Below are 22043 nucleotides of genomic sequence, written 5' to 3'. Positions count from 1 at the left end.
CAAAATAGTTTTACAATCATCCTGAAAATGGGATACTTAACATATAGCAGTATTTTAATAACTCCTAAGAAATTTCATTTGAAACCCAACATCCAGAAAGATTCATGGTAATTTTATAACTACAGGTGTATGTAGAAGTAGGAAAAGGCGCAAGTCTTCAACAACGGCATCCTACAAAATCCTCTCCATCTCTTGGTCATACTCTGAGCTGAGTAAATGCAGATCTGCTAAGCTAAATGCATTGCTTTTGGTCAGATCACAATCAAAATTCCTTATAGTAAAATGAGATTTAAATATATAGGAAACAATCATACATACAGAAACACAATACTTAGATCTGCACTGCCAAGAGCAATAAAGATCAATGTTCCTTTTGCCTAGGAAGGGACTGTAAATAAGAAAAGATGAAAGGAAATAGAGGAAAACACTTCAATAAGGAAGATAAAAGCATCTGCACAGATTTCCCAGACCTCGGTTTTAAAGGCAAAGGGCCAGATTCTGAACTCCTTATGGTGAATACCATTCTTACTCCATACATAGCCCCATTGGCTTGAGCGGGGAGTAAGTAAGTTACTTCAGAAGCAACATGCTACCCACATGCCTTGGGATCACAATCTGGCCCATCATTTCAGTCTTGCCTTGCTACAGAAAGATGTAATTTATTAAGGGCCCAATCATGCATCTCCTTGAGCACCATCAGCTCCCAATGAATTCAGTGGTAGTCAAAGATGCTCAGCACTTCACAGGATTGGGCCCTGACGGAGACAGTTCAGGAATGGGGTCCTGAGTTCAGCACAAACTAATTATTTCCTTTGGCTTTTGATTTCACATATTTGCATTATTTTCAGGCTGGATGACAGATTATTTTGCCATTTAAAAAAAGTTTCCCTGTCATTCCCTCAGTTATTTTGCTTTTGATAAATAACATCATTATTTGTTCTATACTCTATACCTGCAGAATTTTCCACTTTGGAAAATATCAGAGAGCTGCATGAGATCACTCTTTCACCTTTAGTACACTGATGTTTATACCTGTTCTTCAGTAGGAAATATTCCCAAATCAGCAAAATTAAGAAAATAAGCTTTTTAAATAACGAATGTAGACACATTAATCACTAGGACAAACTGTAATATTGCCTGGAGTGTGACTGCCATTATAATTAAATAGAACTGTCTTTAACTAGCATTAGAAATTAATTAACATTTTATAAAAAATATGTTATATGCACTGATGTATACAATTATTTCCCATAATGTGAAACTCCTTCCTAGATGGACATCTGATAAAATCTGCACTATTTAGAAGAAAAAATAATGTACCTGATATTCAATGCAAAACTTGATACATTTTTTTAAAAAGGCAGCTATATATGAGTTTTATACACCGAACATAGTGAACAAGCCTTACATTTGTTTTAGGTGACTTCCCTAAATGTGCAATTGAACCACTGTAAACGTCCTACTTCTGTCATTTGCATTTATGCTTAATAACAATCTTTTTCATCATTCTACTGAGTTTGTCACATATTGATTTGAATGGGTTGCCAGTGGACTTCAGAATCATTTATTTCAGGGGTAGGCAACCTATGGCATGCGTGCCGAAGGTGGCACGTGAGCTGATTTACAATGGCACTCACACTGCCCGGGTCCTGGCCACCGGTCCGGGGGGCTCTGCATTTTAATTTAATTTTAAATGAAGCTTCTTAAACATTTTAAAAACCTTATTTACTTTACATCCAACAATAGTTTAGTTATATATTATAGACTACTAGAAAGAGACCTTCTAAAAACATTTAAATGTATTACTGGCATGCAAAACCTTAAATTAGAGTGAATAAATGAAGACTCGGCACAGCACTTCAGAAAGGCTACCGACCCCTGATTTATTTGCTGATTCTTTTTATGGTTTGGAAGTTTTCCTCACAACGTTTCAGATCTAAAATTACATCCCTCACCTCTCATACCTTTACAGGGTGAGGGAGACTTGTTAATGGGCACTAGCAGATGCTATTGGCTGGACAAGAATAAACTTTTCTGATCTCAGAGAAAAATGAAACTGTCCAGAAATTAGCATCCAGATCAAGGCATGACACCAAATGCCCAATGGACAGCTTGGCCTCCGTCTCAAGAATTAAACTAATTTACATATAATTTGTGCTGTGTTAAAATCAAAATAAATGTACACATAATACTGGCATGTTCATGTTACTTTTTTAATAGAAGGAATATAAATTTATTATAAAATGTCTGTGGTTCAGCAACTTTATTCATACCCTAAAGTTACTGGAAGAGGGCAACTGTCATGCTTAGTTAGCAAGCAGGAGTCAGCTTGGTTGGAGAGAAGATCCATCTGCACTCTGAGTTAAGTCTGAGTCTCCTCAGGGTCCTGGAAACATCTCGCTCACATTGGTTATGTTCAGTAGAGTCACTCCTATAGTAACATCACATCTCATTTGGCACACTCTCTTATATTAGTAACTACGTATCTATCCTTACAGCAACTACAAACCACACATTTTAGAACTCTGTGGACTGCATTTCATCCTTAAATCACACTTTGGCTAACCTAACTGTAGATGTTGGGTGATAATTTTCAAAAGCACATGAGTGACTTAGGAGCCAAAGTCCCATATTTATGAGATTTAGCCACTTGGGACCCTAATTCCCATTGATTGTTTCTGAGATGGAATCATGGAAATGTTGAGCTGGAAGTGACCTCTAGAAGTTATCAGGTTCAACCTCTGCAATGAGGGAGAACCAAGCAAACCTAGAACCGTGAATGGTATTTTTTCAACCCATTCTTAAAAACCTCCAATGATGGGGATTCTACAACCTCCCTTGGAAGCCTATTCCAGAATTTAACTACCCTTATACTTTATGTTAATGTAACCCCTCCTTGCTGCAGATTAAGCCCACTTCTTCTTGTCCTAATCTCAGTGGCCATGGAGAACAATTGATCACAGTCCTATTTGTAACAGTCCTTAACATTTTTTAAAACTGTTATCAGCCCCCCCGCCCCACACACACATCCTCAGTCTCCTTTTCTCAAAACTAAACATGCTCAGTTTTTTTAATCTTTCCTCATAAATCAGGCAGGCTCCTAAATCATTTTTGGTACTTTTGAACAATTTACTGGTCATTGCCTCAAAAGTGATTTTGCATAACAGCAAGCAAAACATTTTTGATTGCCCTACAAGGAGAAAACCATTTGCAGCACACTCTATGCTTTCATTGTTTGCTGACATGGAGTGAGATATGGGTGATATATAGTGGGTCTTGAAACCTAGAAGGATGTTTCCTTTAAATCAGCCAGATGGCAACATGTTCTAATATTCAACAAAGTACAGTAGAAGCTGCTGTTTAGGGCACAGAAATCACTATTGGTGTATTTTTAAAGCTGTGTTCTTGTTCAACTGGTGATACATCAAATTTGTAAAAGCAGCAAAGAATATCTGATTTGTGTCACATTAACACCGCCCTATACCGAAAACCTACCGACCGCTATGCATACCTTCATGCCTCCAGCTTCCATCCTGGGCACACCACAAGATCCATTGTCTACAGCCAAGCACTGAGGTACAACCGCATCTGCTCTAACCCCTCAGACAGAGACCAATACCTACAAAATCTCCACCAAGCATTCTCAAAACTACAGTACCCGCACGAGGAAATAAGGAAACAGATCAACAGAGCCAGACGTGTACCCAGAAGCTTCCTACTGCAAGACAAACCCAAGAAAGAAACCAACAGGACTCCACTGGCCATCACATACAGTCCCCAGCTAAAACCCCTCCAACGCATCATCAGGGATCTACAACCCATCCTGGACAATGATCCCACACTTTCACAGGCCTTGGGTGGCAGGCCAGTCCTCGCCCACAGACAACCTGAAGCTTATTCTCACCAGTAACTGCACACTGCACCATAGTAATCTAGCTCAGGAACCAATCCATGCAACAAACCTCGATGCTAACTCTGCCCACATATCTACAGCAGTGACACCATCACAGGACCTAACCAGATCAGCCACACCATCACCGGTTCATTCACCTGCACGTCCACCAATGTAATATACGCCATCATATGCCAGCAATGCCCCTCTGCTATTTACATTGGCCAAACTGGACAGTCTCTATGGAAAAGGATAAATGGACACAAATCAGATATTAGGAATGGCAATATACAAAAACCTGTAGGAGAACACTTCAACCTCCCTGGCCACACAATAGCAGATCTTAAGGTGGCCATCCTGCAGCAAAAAAACTTCAGGACCAGACTTCAAAGAGAAACTGCTGAGCTTCAGTTCATCTGCAAATTTGACACCATCAGCTCAGGATTAAACAAAGACTGTGAATGGCTTGCCAACTACAGAACCAGTTTCTCCTCCCTTGGTTTTCACACCTCAACTGCTAGAACAGGGCCTCATCCTCCCTGATTGAACTAACCTCGTTATCTCTAGCTTGCTTCCTGCTTGCATATATATACCTGCCCCTGGAAATTTCCACTACTTGCATCCGACGAAGTGGGTATTCACCCATGAAAGCTCATGCTCCAAAACGTCTGTTAGTCTATAAGGTGCCACAGGATTCTTTGCTGCTTTTACAGATCCAGACTAACACGGCTAACCCTCTGATACTTGACATTAAATTTGTATTAATCTCATGCCTCTAAACACTCAGGACCATTATGATCAGAACAGCTTGAAGATTTCTGGAACTTTTGTATTCAAGTGCCTATGTCCCATTTATATAACATCTCATTGCCTCACACATATTGAAGTATTCATCCTTGTAAAGCAGGAAATATTATTCCCATTTTGTAGATGTGGAACTGAGGCAGATAGTAAATGATTTGTCTAGAGTTCCACAAACTCAGTGGCAAAAATAGGAGTTGAACCCAGAACTTTTAAGACCTAATTAAAAGCATTAGCTACAAGATCATTCCTTCTGCTCTGTACTATTGGACATTAAAATATAAACTTCATACAAAAAAATCCAGTAATTCTCTTTCTTCACAACCTTCTTTCCACCCCACCACATGCACTTTGAAAAATATTCCATCTGTTCATTTGTTGAATTTATGACACAAATACATTTGGTTCTCTTATATTTGCTTGACTAATGTAGATGGATATAGCCACATACTGTACTTGTTTTTTTTAATAAAATATATATACATTCAGCTTTAATGGTGTAGCAACTTTACCTACTTTAACTGCCTTTTTCAAAGATACAGTGCAACAAAGGAGAGTAAAAAAACCCAGCTTTTAATTCAAAAGTGCTGTTTTTCTTCCTACTAGAGGCTTAAAATATGCATAAACCATAAAATGGGGCCATATTCAGGTAAAATGCTGTATTCTTTTCTGAGACTTCATTTCAGTTCCTAAAAACTGTTATAGATGATACAAGACACTAAATAAATTACTAAAATAAAAATACAGATACCCTAATAAAAGATTTTAGTTACATATATCTAAGAACAGAGGTCTTTAAACTTTACAGAAAAGGCAAGTAATCAAATAAGATTATTCATAGTCAGCATTAATTTCAACTCTAGCTACTAAAACAGATGATTACTTGTTGACAGGTAATTAGGTTAATATTAATTGAAACAATGTACTGACCGTAATATCTCCTTTATTACCTATGATGATACCCATGCTATGACTGGAATTCAGCCTATTTAAAGACACCATTCAAATGCACTGTGATAATACAGTTTTATGGAAAGCAAATGTGTTAGGTGTCAGACACTGCGACTAATTCTAGTTGTGCCCATACTATATAATGCCCAAAAATAAACATAGTGGGCCAAAGGGAACTTCTTTGTGTCTCTCTGATGGCACAGAGTGCCATAACAGGAGTGCAAATGCTTAGCTGAGAATTCCACTGTCAGAGGGGAACTCCTTATTGGTGCATTTGTGCCATAACCAGTGGAGAGAAGGGTGAGGCAGCTGCACTCCAAGTCAGCCCTCCATTGGTTTAAAGATTGTCCACTAAGGACCCAATACCAGTTGCAGAATGTAGAGATGTGCAGGAGCAGTTCTAATCATCCTCAGGGCTAGCATGGTCCTGAGGATCAGGAAGCCCATACCAGTTCCCTGATACTCTCCCCCCTTTCCTGCACCAAGTACAGCAGTGCCCCAGAAGGCACAAGTCATTCATCCTTTAAGTTAATGGAGCTATATCAGTTTATACCCACTCAGATCTAGCCCACACGCATTCTGGTCTTAAGTTCCCATGAAATAAGAGTTGGCACTGCTGTAAAATAATTGGGTGCAATTTCAAATAACAATAGCTGCAATGCCAAAAAGATATATAAAAAGCTTTTGTTTCAAGTTTGACAAAGGCTGACAGAAAAATTAAAAGACAAAGTGATAATGATAGATGGACCCTGTGGTATTCCGGCTGAGAATGAAAGAGACTGTAAGTGTTAACTGAACTGAGTGATGACCTACCTGGAAACAATCTCACTACTCTGTGCAAAATTTAATCAGAGACTGTAATATGTATTACTGAATTATTTAGCAAGATTTTAAATCCAAAGGGAGCTGTATTTGCTGTTGTTCCCAGAAACTGGGACTGAACAAAGAGACTGTGGCTTGAATGTCATGTGACGATAGCTCCTTAGCTGTGAAACTGAAAGATCATAAAGCTTTGTGGACATGAGATCACTATTTATACTTTTACTAATTGATTCAGATTTATGAAGCTCTGAGATGGCAATTTATGTTTGATTTGGTTTTTGGTTTTTTGGTTTTTGCTAGCATACTGTAGGTTATTTTTATTTTGTTTTTGTTTTGTTTTTTGTTTTAAAGCATTTCAATAAATAGATTATGTAGATCCGAGTCTTAGTTAAAACAATAAAAAGTCAGGACTAACTTCTGATTAGTTCATAATGCAAGGCATATAGCTTGGCTAAAATAACTAGTCAGTTTGGAAGGAGAATAAAATAGATTCACATAGTTTCATGATTCTAAGAAGTTTAATGAATCTCTAGACAATACTAAAAATAGGAAGATACTTTAATGTTAAGATGTGGGAGTTCATTAAGGTTTTATTAAACACTGTTTGGTAGGGTGGGAAACAGAAAAAAGTCAAGGCATTGAGACACAAGGATCTTGGTTTCTACTGCTTCCTCCTTATAAACTAGGAATTAAAAGAATTGTATCTCTCTTCCCTCTTGTTAAAAGTTTATGGGTCTTTTTCTAATCTTGAAAGCAGCAGATTTCAGTAATAGATGGAAAATAAAGCAACACACAATTTAAAAACTAAAAAACAAACAAACAAACAAACAAAAACAGTTTTTCTCTTTTTTTAGTTAAGCTAAAAGTTGGTGTCAACACAGTATATATACACACCCAGATTCTGCTCTCACGTTACATTTATGCAATTACTACTAGGAGTTGGCACACAACATTGCAGAATTTGGCTCAGTGAATTTAAATAATAATATCTCTTGTTTACACTGTTATAGCACCCAAAAGCCCCATTCATGATCAGGGCCCCCATTGTACTAGGTATTCTACAAACACAATTTCTGTCCAGAAGAGTTTACAATCTCATCTGAAACAAAAGTAACAAGAGTTTGTAAGCATGACAAAGGAGGGAGGAGTGGGGAAGGAGTGAGAAAAATAAGTCCACATGCTTACACAGGTAGCTATTGCCCACTTGGGGATTTTTGATGGTTCCACGCCGTTTGACAATTAAAAAAAAACAGTCAGCTGACCCTGACTGCCTTACAACTTTGCCATTATTGGATGGCTGATTTTGTTTAAGCATCCCTGCAGAAGAGGGTATTGTGAAGACTTTACTAGGAGGAGGAGCTAGTGCCCCTATCGCTAAGATCTGCAAAGGCATGAAGACAGAACTGCATAGAAGTTTGTAGTAGAAATGGACAAATGGTATCGCCAATGGAGCAAAGGGGTTAGGGGTGGATTGAGGAGATAAGAGTGAAGACAGCAGACAAATAGGGTGAAGTAGCATTGTGAAAAACCTAGAAGGGGATGACAAGATTTTTTAAATTAGCTACGGAAAAGGAAAACCAGGGGAGAGTTTCAATTTTGTCACTCCACCTGCTCAACTTCTTAGAAGAGTTAATAAGGAAGTATGGGCTGAAGAGTACTTAGCATGCTCCTGGTATTCAGATATACATTTCCATTATATCAAAAATAGCTGGTAGCAGGAACAAATAACCCAATGTCTTTATAAAAAATAGAGACTGAAAAAGGGTGGGCTGGCTGAAGATTAATTCAGAACAAACTGAAATAATACAGGTGAGATAGAAGCAGCAGCCACAAGATTTGGCTGAAATTCAGAGAAAGCACCCACCACATGTGAGCAGATTGGCAATCTTGGAATTTTATTATAACTGGGGCTGACTGGCAGATCACATAGTAGTGGTAGTCAAAAAGGCATTTTCCATTTATATCTGGCTAAAAAGAGTGCAGCCTTTTCTTTTGAGTGCTACAATTGTCACTAATATGCCTTTGTCACCTTGAGACTGGGCTGCTGTGATGCACTCTACACAAGGCTATGTGGCATTGCACACAGAGCGCATTTCAAAATTGAATCAAGTGCAGAATATGGCCACCTGCTTGCTAAGCAGGGTGTTTCACAGGGAGCCTATAACATCAGTGTTCCAATACCTGCACTAGCTGCTGATAAGTTTCTAGGCAGGGTTCCAAGATGCTGGTTTTGACCTCTAACGCCCTCAGTGCTTACTTGAGGGACTACCTCTTTCTCCATGCCATTCTGCCACATTTGACATTAACAGAGGAACTGCACCAGGAGCTTCCTAGATGCAAACAAGAGAGCTGTTGGCAACCAGGGTCCCTTGGTTCTGGAACACACTTCTCTCTTTATCCAAAAGAGCTCACATCTGTTAACATTACAGGCACGCTGCAAAGTCTTGTCATTTTTTGCAAGCATTTTGCCAGGAGCTCAGAGTCCATATGTGGAGGGGCCAGAGATTAAAGGAAGATTTAGGTGGGATTTTATGATATGATTGGGTTTGGGTCTTTAGTTTTTCTACATTATTAATTGGGAAATTTTATTACTGGAGAAGCTGATGAACTAAAATGCTGTATGGAAATATTTTAATTTTTTAAATTGTGTTTTACATTTTGTGAGATGCCAGATACACACAATTAAGAATCTAACATTTTCTTAAAATTATCCCTAAATGTAATAATTATTGCAAGCTATTATGCATTTCAAGGAAATCAGTCTAATTTTGTATTTAGAATATTTTTAATAATCTAGATTGAAGAGTTTTGTTTAAGTTTGACATTATCAGTGATTAATATCAGCATAAAATGCAACTGCCAGCACCAGACCAAAACTTGTATTCAACAGATCGATTAACCTTTCATGAATTGTTTCCTTGTTCCAAGAGACTTACAGTACTTAATTTAGATTTCTACAAATGTGTGCTCTTAGGTTGAATTTTTTTCAAAGCCACCTTAAATATTTCCAGCATAGTTTTTTTTTTTTAACTGTTTTGCACTGTCAATATGTTACACTAAATCAGTTCACTATCTGGAATAAAACTGAAGTGCTCTTTTCTTCATTTTCTAATTGAAGTACTTATTAAAAAATACACTGCACTTTGCCTTTGAAGCTTATTAGAGCACATCAAATTTTGTATAAACTTGTCAGGATGAAATTAGGTAACACTTACACAATAAGCCATTGACTGCAGTCTTCCTATATTTATTTATTTATTGCAAACCAAAGCTTCAGTTTTAAGGTGTTATGTGATTCTCAGTATGGCATTATACAGTAACCTCGAACATGTTCCATTGATTCATATGCTGAAGTAGCTTTACTCGTAAACATGTGGTATTTATTATTTGAATTACATACAGTAGTGCCTAATGCCTGCAATTGTGAACTCTACCATGGTAGGCACTGGACAAACGCATGGTAAGGGACAATCCCTGCCCTGAAAAACTGACAGTTAAAGTAGACAAGACAAAGGTTGGGAGAAAAGAAGTAGTATCATCCCCATTTACACATGGGGAACTGAAGCACAGGATTAAGTGACCTGCCTAGCATCACACAAGAACTCTGTGGTTGAGCCATGGCTGGAGCCCAAATCTCCTGAGTCCCAGTCTGGTGCCTCACCCGCAAAAGCACCCTCTCTTATGAACATAATAGAAATTCACATAATTATCTTCAAAAATGCAAATGTGTTTATACCTCAAGTGCCCATTTAACTATAAGAAAATTGGTACCACAAAAGTGACTAAACTAATTTCCCGAGTATGGTCACCAGGACTTGTCCCCAAGCCTAGTATATTGTGCCTAGTATTCTGTGCCATTTGTTGTTGTCTGATCATATCAAATTTGTGATTTTCATTATTTTTTTGTTAATGCACAGGACAAGCAACACTATCTTTTAAGTGTCCCCAAACTAACTCAAGTTAAAATGGCAAAAAGAGTCTGTAGCAGCAGAAGACCTTTAGAGATCTTCATGTAAGAAAAACTGGCATCTGATACAAATTAGACACCAAACCAGCCATGAACAAACTTGGCACATTTTTTCAGAACAATTGCACGTGGTTCTTTCTATGAAGAAAATTCCAAAATGCTGTCAGTTTCATAGCTGGAGGATGAAAGAGGCAAGGAAGGGAAGAGTTGGGAGTAGGGTTGCCAGCTCTGACTGAAGCTATTCCAGGATTTTTTTTTTCCAACACGAAGTAATGTCATTTTCTTAAAATAGCCTATTAAAATCTCCTGGATTGCTTTCAATAGTCACTAGCAGATTGATGCCGATTCTGGGAGAGTCCCGGCCAATCCTGGAGGCTTGGCAACCCTAGATGGGAGTGATTCTTTTATATTATTTTCCCTCTTACTGAGATACAAGTTAAAACTAAAGTGGAGTGCTGATCTCTTTTCTCCTTGATGTTGCTTTCATTCTCTCCAGGAAACTCAGGACAAGATATGGGAGTAGTTTACACAACTTGAGATTTACTACAATAATTATAAAGTTAATAAAAAAAAGATGGAAAAGAATTTTTAAAGTAAAACTGGATGGAACTGAGCCTAAACCAAAGTGCTTCAACAGGGAGTGATACACAGTATGTTGTGCCAAAATGTTGGCAATTTTTGGCAATTTTTTGGGGCAATTTTATAAGCTGAAGTATAGTGCATTTGGTTGCTTAATAGTTGACACTGTATTAGATGAACATACTTAATTCTCACAAAAATACCATTGCGTAATCCAACATGCCACCATGATAAAAAACAATGTCTATCTTTTTCATAGTCAAATTTTCAAGATGTGGGTTTTTTTCTATTCTAAATAATTTCAGTTGTGCAAATTAAAATGTATTAAAAATTGCAGCTTAAATGAAAACCTCATATTCCTTTTAGCATGCAGGTCACATACAACATGCTGTTGTATATTGCAAGCTCAAACATGGTACAGATGTGTTGGAACTAAAAACAAAGGCCACAACTTTATTAAATGGAAACAGCACACTACTAGGCAGATAATCCTTCAATATTTTTAGCCAGTAAAGCATTGCAATACCATGGTTTGACCACAGAATACTGCAACACATGCTGGAAGAGAAATTTGGTCCTAACTGCTAATTTCTTTTATACAAAATAACAGGCAACCCTCCACAACGGTGATCAGAAATGAAAGCAGTACAGAACTGGCAGTCAGGCAGCAGATCAACTCTCAAATGCCTACCCTTTACAATGGCTCCCCAGAATAATATAATGAAAGCTCCAGAAAGCCTAACTAGAAACAAAGAAACAGAAGCCACAAAAGGGGGCAGGGAGGCCCACCAGAGCAATAATCCACAGCAGTGATAGACTGAGACTCGCAAGCCACAAGCAGCTCTTTAATGCATCTCCTGCGGCTCTTTGCGGCCCATGATATGAAAACACTGAGATTTAATCATTAACCAGTCTAAGTTATTAACCAATCAGGATGCTTTTAGTATGTATTAATCAATTGTATTTGATAAAATAATAATACTTGGTCAGTCATTTTGCTGTTAGAATATATATATATTATACACACACATGCAGTAAATGAAACAATGAATTCACACTCTGAATAAAAACTATAAAGGGATTATGATAATTACTCTGTAATCTTGGCTCTTTTGGGTAATGTTGATCATTAATTTGGGTCCTGAACCACTGAGGTCTGAGTATCACTGATCCACAGCAAAGAGCTGAAGAAACTAATCTATTTCCTACTAGGATTTTCCTTGCAGACCCTTTCTTCCCCCTCTCCACTCCCTTCCTATTTCTTCCTCACTCCACCCAAAATGAGAAAAAGTGGATTGGGTTGTCAGATGTAATGTCTTGTAGAAAAGAAAATAGTAGGTAAAACCAATTTGTCTTTGAATATATTTGGCAAGTAAACAGCAGCGAAGATTGTCAGCACAGGGTAAGCAAGGAAAAAATAGATATGAATATGAATCCTCCACTGAAGCCTTTTAAGAGAAGACAAATCCCTACTGGCCTACAACAGCTTTGAGCGTCCCTCTCAGAACTGATGCATCTCCCAAGACCACCAGATTTATCTTGTCATGCTTGGTAAAGGTATGAAAACTAGTCTATATACCTGCCTTGCAGATTTTCTCAGGAGTGACTGAAGTTTCTTTGTGCCCAGGAGGTAGCCACAGATCTTTTGAAATGGGCTTGGGAGCTAGACTTCTGGACCTGTATGCATCCAAAAAGCACTGTTTTACACACCCAATGTTATGTTTAGCTGCTTCATGCTCTCAACCTTATGGGCAATACATTTCCTCTTTGCAACCTAATTTTCTACTATGAGCTGTTCATCTGATATATACCCTCACTGCACTACTCACACTGTGCTTATGCCATCTCTTCTCCTTTGCATATGAAAGACCTGAAAGGAGGAGGAAAAGGCACTCCTGCAACCTGTGAAAGTTGGCATGCGTCTCTGGGACAGAGTCAGGGCAGTTGGAAGTACCACTGTGTCTTTGTGTAACACCAACACTATAAAAGAGGCACTGGTTCAGAAACTCCATGGCAATTAAGAAATTGACTTTAATAGAAAGGAAGTTGAAACATGTTTTGCTGATTAGTCCAACAGTTCATCTATGAAAATCTGGAGAAAGATATTACAATTTCAAGTTAGAATTCTTTCCATGGTAGGAGGTCATGTTCTCTTCATAGCTGTGAGGAACCTGGTTATTGGTTCAATCATGAACACCTCAGTGAGCCTGCGCAGGGGAGTAAGGCAATGTAAAAAGTCCCCTTGTTCCCATGCAAGGGCTACCCACATAATCAAAGCCTGAGTGAGGGGAGAACAGCGGCAGCAGGCTGCTATTCCCCTTCCTGCACTGGTGAGCAGGGAGTGGGTAGAGCCTTCCCCATCCTGGAGCAACGAGGAAGCGAGAACCAGAGTGTGACTCTGGCTAGGGCTTCACTATGAGCTAAGTATGTGATTTCTGCATCCGCACGGTAGCTCTCAGCTGAGCTAGCACACCAGTATAGCTGTGGTAGCACAGGCAGCAGCTGCATAGGCTAGCCGTGCTGAGTACAAACCCACCTGAACCCTGTGGGTACATATTCAGCATGGCGAGTCCCTGCTGCTGCTACCCATGCTACTGCAGCTACAATAACATTCAACATCCCTGTGGTGGGAAGAACACCTCAACTGCCCAACACTGTGGCATTTAATTTCAAAAGGGGGAACTATACAAAAATGAGGGGGTTAGTTAGACAAAAGTTAAAAGGTACAGTGACTAAAGTGAAATCCCTGCAAGTTGCATGGGCCCTTTTTAAAGACACCATAATAGAGGCCCAACTTCAATGTATACCCCAAATTAAGAAAAACAGTAAAAGAACTAAAAAAGAGCCACCGTGGCTTAACAACCATGTAAAAGAAGCAGTGAGAGATAAAAAGACTTCCTTTAAAAGGTGGAAGTCAAATCCTCGTGAGGCAAATAGAAAGGAGCACAAACACTGCCAACTTAAGTGCAAGAGTGTAATAAGAAAAGCCAAAGAGGAGTTTGAAGAACGACTAGCCAAAAACTCTAAAGGTAATAACAAAATGTTTTTAAGTACATCAGAAGCAGGAAGCCTGCTAAACAACCAGTGGGGACCCTTGACGTTCAAAATACAAAAGGAGCGCTTAAAGACGATAAAGTCATTGCGGAGAAACTAAATTTTGGCGTTACATTAGCTAACTTCCAGTCATTGGGTACCGAAGCCGATTTAAAGGACAGGTTACAAATCTTAATAGTTCCGCAACTTCACATTTCAGAACTCTTGGGTGAATGCCATCTGGTCCCGGTGACTTGTTAATGTTGAGTTTATCAATTAATTCCAAAACCTCCTCTGGTGACACTTCAATCTGTGACAGTTCCTCAGATTTGTCACCTACAAAAGCCAGCTCAGTTTTGGGAATCTCCCTAACATCCTCAGCCGTGAAGACTGAAGCAAAGAATCTATTTAGTTTCTCCGCAATGACTTTATCGGTCCCTGTAAAGGGAAATCGTGTCTTACTAATCTATTAGAGTTCTTTGAAGGGGTCAACAAACATGTGGACAAGGGGGATCCGGTGGACATAGTGTACTAGATTTCCAGAAAGCCTTTGACAAGGTCCCTCAACAAAGGCTCTTACGTAAATTAAGCTGTCATGGGATAAAAGGAAAGGTCCTTTCATAGATTGAGAACTGGTTAAAGGACAGGGAACAAAGGGTAGGAATTAATGGTAAATTCTCAGAATGGAGAGGGGTAACTAGTGGTGTTCCCCAATGGTCAGTCCTAGGACCAATCCTATTCAATTTATTCATAAATGATCTGGAGAAAGGGGTAAACAGTAAGGTGGCAAAGTTTGCAGATGATACTAAACTGCTCAAGATAGTTAAGACCAAAGCAGATTGTGAAGAACTTCAAAAAGATCTCACAAAACTAAGTGATTGGGCAACAAAATGGCAAATGAAATGTAAGGTGGATAAATGTAAAGTAATGCACATTGGAAAAAATAACTATACATACAACATGATGGGGGCTAATTTAGCTACAACGAGTCAGGAAAAAGATCTTGGAGTCATCGTGGATATTTCTCTGAAGATGTCCACGCAGTGTGCAGAGGCAGTCAAAAAAGCAAACAGGATGTTAGGAATCATTAAAAAGGGGATAGAAAATAAGACTGAGAATATATTATTGCCCTTATATAAATCCATGGTACGCCCACATCTCGAATACGGTGTACAGATGTGGTCTCCTCACCTCAAAAAAGATATTCTAGCACTAGAAAAGGTTCAGAAAAGGGCAATTAAAATGATTAGGGGTTTGGAGAGGGTCCCATACGAGGAAAGATTAAAGAGGTTAGGACTCTTCAGCTTGGAAAAGAGAAGACTAAGGGGGGATATGATAGAGGTATATAAAATCATGAGTGATGTTGAGAAAGTGGATAAGGAAAAGTTATTTACTTATTCCCATAATACAAGAACTAGGGGTCACCAAATGAAATTAATAGGCAGCAGGTTTAAAACAAATAAAAGGAAGTTCTTCTTCACGCAGCGCACAGTCAACTTGTGGAACTCCTTACCTGAGGAGGTTGTGAAGGCTAGGACTATAACAATGTTTAAAAGGGGACTGGATAAATTCATGGTGGCTAAGTCCATAAATGGCTATTAGCTAGGATGGGTAAGAATGGTGTCCCTAGCCTCTGTTCATCAGAGGATGGAGATGGATGGCAGGAGAGAGATCACTTGATCATTGCCTGCTAGGTTCACTCCCTCTGGGGCACCTGGCATTGGCCACTGTCGGTAGACAGATACTGGGCTAGATGGACCTTTGGTCTGACCCGGTACGGCCATTCTTATGTTCTTATGCAGCTACACAATTATTTTTAGCATCCTAGCTCAGAAGAGAGCCAGTGTGAGTATGTATATGTGAGCTGGGAATCATACCTCTAGTTCACAGTGTAATCGTATCCTCTGAGTCACAGTCTGTTTACTGCCGTGTTCCTACCATTGGCCCTTACTTAGGTGGAATTATAATTTTAATTATAATTCTCTTTGCGAGAATGATCTGCCAACCTGCAATTGGATTTAAAATAGATTAAATTGTTTAAAAACAATACCTACACTCAGTACCTAGAAACAAGGTTCTATTTCCTGTACTGCTTGAAGATGCCTTGCGCAACATCTTAGTTACCCCATCTGTAGCGTGGAGGTAAAATGTCCTGCTCAATACTAAGGGCTGTGAAATGTGCAGAATTATTGATACCATCAAATTCTAGAGCTGAGACTCATGATGTTCTCCAGGCTCTGAGCCCAGTACTCCTTCCTATACTGTTGCTGTGTCCCATTTGGAGAAGCCTGGAGCATGTGTAGTGCACATGAAAACTCAGTGGGACTGGGGGCATGCTTAGTTCAGATGGAATATTCATAGATTTTAGTATAATTTATTAGAGATGTCCTGCTAAGTGTGTGTAAATGAAAATTTTCAGAGGTTAAAACTTCACCAAATCTGAGTCAATTTTCAAATGGAGACCAAAAGATGACACCAGCATTATCTTCCTGCCAGATTTCAAGTTCCTGTCCCAAATGATGGAGCTGCTACTGCTCTTCAAAAATTGGTTGGATTTTTTTTAAACATAGCCATAACTACATATTTTTCCCAAACATGTTCTTGGAAATGGCTAAGCCATTTTTGCTGAAACTTAAGAACCAAAACACTAGCTTGAAACACAGACCAAATATGAAAAATCCAGCCCAAATTAAAGTTTGCAAAATTCTAAGCAACTGAAAATACGGGATTAGAACAGAAAGAGTTAAAAAACTGTAGTCATAGACATCAGTATCAGCTTCACTTATAATATGTGGTAGATTTTAAATCACATTGGTCCAAAAAGTTGTTAATACTGCATAAATGTAGTACTCTGTTATTTTCAAAAATAAATTGTTTTTTTGCTAAATTACAAATTATGGTTTTGGATGCCTTCTGCCATGTTCTATACTAAAACCGTCCTAAGTTTTAAGATTTCAAATTCTATCTGAAGAGTAAAAATGAAGTATTAATTATGAAGAGTTATAATCAACTTTATGAAAAGTTATTGGAAATTACCACTAGTAAAATAGGAACCACCATGTCCCCCCTTAAAAAAAAGCCAGCAACACACACACAAAGCAAAATAGAAGTCTATAATATAAATAAATGTAAATAAAATATATGTCAAATGAATTTAAAATATTCAAAGCAGTCTGTGACAAAATTCTGACCTTTTTTTTAAAGAAGTATCATATGAACATTACAGTATATATTGTTGATCAGTTCTCCTTATATTTATTACATCGAGAGAAAACCAAATGAAGACATTTAAAATGATATTTTTGGCTTTATATCATATACAAAATATAGCTGTATATCTGCCTAAGCTAGACTTGACAAAAACTAACAGTTAGTAATACTAGCACTAAAAAGCCTAATAACTACAACTAACCTTCATTACTATTTCTTGTATTGGTAATGTGGTGGTAATAGATTGTCATAAGCCAATCCCAAATGTGTGTATTTCACTCTTATTGCCTTTTCCCTTCTGTTCTGATCTTGACTCATAGGAGAGCGGTGAGCTGTACCCTGGATCACATACCTGATTTTTTTTATAGCTGTCAGTCAGAGATGCATTACCAGTTTTGCAGAAGTTATGCTCACTCCCCTTTACTCAAATTATAATACATTACCTCCATAGAGTTATGATAGCAGCTCTACTTGCTTAGAACCAAAGATCTGCCTGGCATTCCTGAACTTTGCAACCCCAGTTGGCAGAACAATATGCTGCTGATGTAGCACCAAGCTAAGATCAATTGAAATCTTAGCTATTAAAATGAAATAGCATGTCATTATACTCTACTGACTGCAATGCATCCTAAATTTTACTTGTATATTGCTCATAAAAGAAGACAATGCTCCAATTACTTAAAAATGCCCAAGATTACAGAGTAATTATCATAACCCCTTTATAGTTTTTATTCTATACAGATAATAAATGACCTTGTAGGAAATGGGGCATCATTAGCAATTGGTAGGCTTTAACTTTTTCATCTGTTTTAACTGAATGGTGCTGCAACAGTTTTCAGCATTCATGTCGTCCTCAATATAAATAAATTCCAAAATAATGGAAGTTAACCTGGCATTTAACATGTATAGTATTTTACATGATTTTACTAACCTAGGTAATTTTGAAGTCCAATTTTGACACCATAGCTTTATTAAAGTGAAGTTAAGGCAGACACATCAAAGTTTTTAGTTTACATTATATTTCAAAAACCCTAGCATTAAGAAAAAAAGTAGACAGAAAGTTCAGAGTTTAGGTGGTACCTCAACAGCAAGTCAGAGTAAAATAACTATGAGTAAAATTAAAAAAACCACCAACATGCTTTGGAAAATTTAACTCTATTACCTGAACTCTGCTTCAATAGAGAGTCAAAAAAACCCAGACTCATACTTGGAACAAAAAGAACAATAACACACACAGCATTGCATTGCACACTATTAACAAGACATCAAGAAGTACAAGTAAAGTGTTTGAAATGCTACATTAAGAACTGAACTATCTGCACAGTAGTAATTTCCAGATACACACCATTGTAGATTCACTTTCAACATTCACATCCAAAATACCAGCTTTATATGTTCAGTGACTGTGGACATGGAGAAAGACACTTTCTATTCAAAGTCAGCATGCATTCTGCTCCTCTTTAAGGCATTACACAGTAGGTTCAAATGCAGAACTATCACATATTCTTAATTAATAAATTATACATTTTGGCATGTCATCTTATTAACACTATTTTTCAAAACTCCAGATCTGCATAAATAAATGCATGACTATCTCATATATTAAGATAGAAATGGGTTGTAGTGTCATTCCTTTGTATGTAACGTGTTAGAATTTGCACTGTCCACAGTTGAAGACTGGAAACTGACTGTTCACCAACTCCTGGACAGTTCACACATAAAATTAAGTCAACAGTTTCATCATAACTGTCTTAAAAACGGCCAGCCAAACACAGATTTCCTTAGCCAAAGTGCTGAAACAACATTATGCAATGCAAACGGGACACAAAGGCTCTTGTGGAAGTACAACCTCAGCCCTGGATTTCCTGAGTTTATTGGTTTTTTTTAATATTGATGTTCTTGAAAAGTAATAAACACTTAAAACATTATGATGCACCTGCAACATTTACTATGACTTACAAAGAAAGTGCTTCATTTTTATAACAGTCCTAATGGGGCTCGGAAAATGTTCCCCACACCTAGGGTTGCCAACTGTCTAATTGCACAAACCCAAACACCCTTGCCCCAGCCTTTTCCTGTCCCTTCCCCAAGGCCATGCCCCTGCCCCACCCCTTCTCAGATGCTCTAACCCCCGCTCACTCCATCCCCTCTTCCTCCATCGCTCATTCTCCCCCACCCTCACCAGGCTGGAGCAGGGGGTTGGGGTGCAGGAGGGCGTGCAACGCGCAGGCTCTGGGAGGGAGTTTGGGTGCGGGAAGGAGCTCATGGTTGGGACAGGCGGTCAGGGTGAGAGGAGTGAGTGGTGCAGGCTCCAGAAAGGAGTTTGGGTGCAGGCTCTGGGCTGGGGCAGGGTTGGTGTGCAGGATGGGGTGAGTGGTGCGGGCTCCGGGAGGGAATTTGGGTGCGGTGGGGGGGGTGTTCTGGGAGGGAGTTTGGGTGCAGGCTCTGGGCTGGGGCAGGGGGTTGGGGTGCGGGAGGAGGTTTGGGATGCGGGCTCCAGACGTGTGGCACTTAACTCAGGCAGCTCCCCGGCAACAGTGCAGTGGGGTGGGAGCAGGGCTCTCCGTGTGCTGCCCATACTCACAGGCACCACCCCCACAGCTCCCATTGACCGCAGATCCTGGCCAATGGGAACTGCGGAGTCTGTGCTTGAGGCGGCGCACAGAGGCCCCCTCCCCAGGTGTTGTAGGGATGTGCCTGCCGCTTCCAAGAGCGGCACAGGGCCAGGGCATACAGGGAGTCTGCCTTAGCCCCACTACATCGCCAGAGATTTAGCAGCCTAAAATCTCCTGGTTTGGCTTCAGTAGCCTCCAGGAGATAGAGCTCGAGTCCAGAAGATTCCCGGTGAAACCATGAGGGTTGGCAAGCCTACCCACACCCTCCTTGTGGCTGCATTTCTTGATATCTTCAGGAGTAGACCCTCTTCTGAAGATGTTGGAGTTTGCGCAGAGGAAGAAACTCCTTCCTGTAGATTTTATGAAGACTGTGTCTGTGTTTGGGGGAGGGAGGGAATCAAAGACACTGTAATGGAGCAGCACATAATAGGGCAGAATCTTTTCTTCCATTATTTTTCTGGTTCTCCTAAGGACAACAAGCCAGGATCCCCTTTAGTCTGCGAGAGCAAATCTTTTTTTTTCATATGAAAACATGAGTGTCCAGCCTATTTAAACCTCATCAGGTTTGATGAACAATTATATTTAAAATCTTAATAATTGAGAGTATAATCAACACTTTGGGGGGGGGCGGTGGGTACCAAGTAGCAACAAAACAGACTTTTTGAACATTGGTGAATTCCTGTCTTTTTAGGGAGACAAAATTGAGGAACACCTTGTCCACTTCAATTCAAATTTGGATGGATATATATATACACACATACAGACACACCTCAGCCCCAGACATACACTATCTTTTAAGGTAGATATTTCTTTATGTGCGATTTATAGATGCAGGGGGCCAAGTTGGGTTTATAATCAAAAACTCAGTTTCAAACTTTTAATTATGGAGAGGTTACTACCACTCCATAATACCAATGCCCAATTCTACTTCTCTTTTCAGAAGCCCAGGCATGTGTTCAATGAAAGGGTAAGGCAGTGCAGCTCCCTACAGCTGGTCATGTCTGTAAATTAAATGTTTTATTCCCATAACTAGTAGGCTGTTTTAGAGTTTGACCAACTAGCTCAATGTCTGGAAGTTCTCACTGAGAAATGTGAACACCAATTGTAGGGTTACTTCATTATAATGAGACCTGCTGCTCCATATTGCTGTCTCTCTTTCTCTTCTTTTTCTCTTGCAGTGGATATTTTGTCTGTTTATCTTTGAGAGACGTTTGCAAAGAAAAGATGCTTAAAAGCAGTGCACGAGATTAATTAGAGTGCTGGAGTGAAAATACTTGCAGAGCAGTAGGTCTACTTCCCATTTGATAAGACCAATTATAGTATGCAATTTTACCTCTTCTTAAAGCATTCTCCTGCTTTTTAACCTTATTTTAAATTGTTCCAATAATCATTGTAGCACTGTAGGAGTGCTTAGTGCTTTTACAAAAGTGTGAAAAGGCAGAGGTCCTTCTAAAAGGATTTTAGAATGGAGATTAAATATGATACAATGAGGGATGACAACAGGGGATGACAGACAAAAAAAGGAGGTTACAACAAATAAAGATAATGCCGCTTGGTTGTGTATGTCTCTGGTTAGTTCAGAATTTTAAATTATTTAAAGATAAAGTTGAGCATGTGAGAAAGAATGGATGGCACTGGAATGGAGCTTGGCCGCAGAAGGTGAACCAGCGTGAGTTTTGAGGACAAATTTGAAGAGTGAAGATGCTTGGTGCACTTCAATAATGTGAGTGCTCCAGCTGAGTAAAATGATCAGAGATCCAGGCATGAAAGAGAGAGATTGGGTGAATGCAAGGGCTGAGATACAGGCAAAGGCAGAATTGTGCACTCTCACAGGTGAGGGTGAACAGTTTAAATAGGATATGAAATGAGACAAAGAACCGATGAAAGGCTTTGAGGAAATGGATGATGTGGTCAGAGCAATATTGGACTTGGGGTATGGCTATGCAGCATTCTGAAGTCTGTGGGCAGGGAGCCTCCCAGTCCTGGTTGACATGCTCATCTTAGTACTCTAAAAATAGCTCTGTGGACAGGGCTTTGAAGTTGCGGTTTGGACTAGAGCAACTTCAAAGTGCTGTCTACACAGTTATTTTTAGAGAGTCAGCGTGAGTCCCGCTAACCCAAATCTCTTGACCTGGACTGGAAGGCTTACTCCCATGGGCTCCAAAATGTTATG

The 22043-nt window shown here is 39.2% G+C and overlaps 1 protein-coding gene across 8 annotated transcripts in view; it reads right to left on the bottom strand.

Annotated features, from left to right (window-relative positions):
• The window catches only part of CADM2 (cell adhesion molecule 2), a 1013511-nt gene that overhangs the window by 54011 nt on the left and 937457 nt on the right, over window positions 1–22043 (bottom strand). The gene's annotated exons all lie outside the window — the stretch shown is intronic.

This window comes from Mauremys reevesii, linkage group 1 (genome assembly GCF_016161935.1).
Source record: "Mauremys reevesii isolate NIE-2019 linkage group 1, ASM1616193v1, whole genome shotgun sequence".
In the NCBI taxonomy this organism is placed as follows: Eukaryota; Metazoa; Chordata; order Testudines; family Geoemydidae; genus Mauremys; species Mauremys reevesii.
This window is presented reverse-complemented; position numbering and strand designations above follow the sequence as displayed.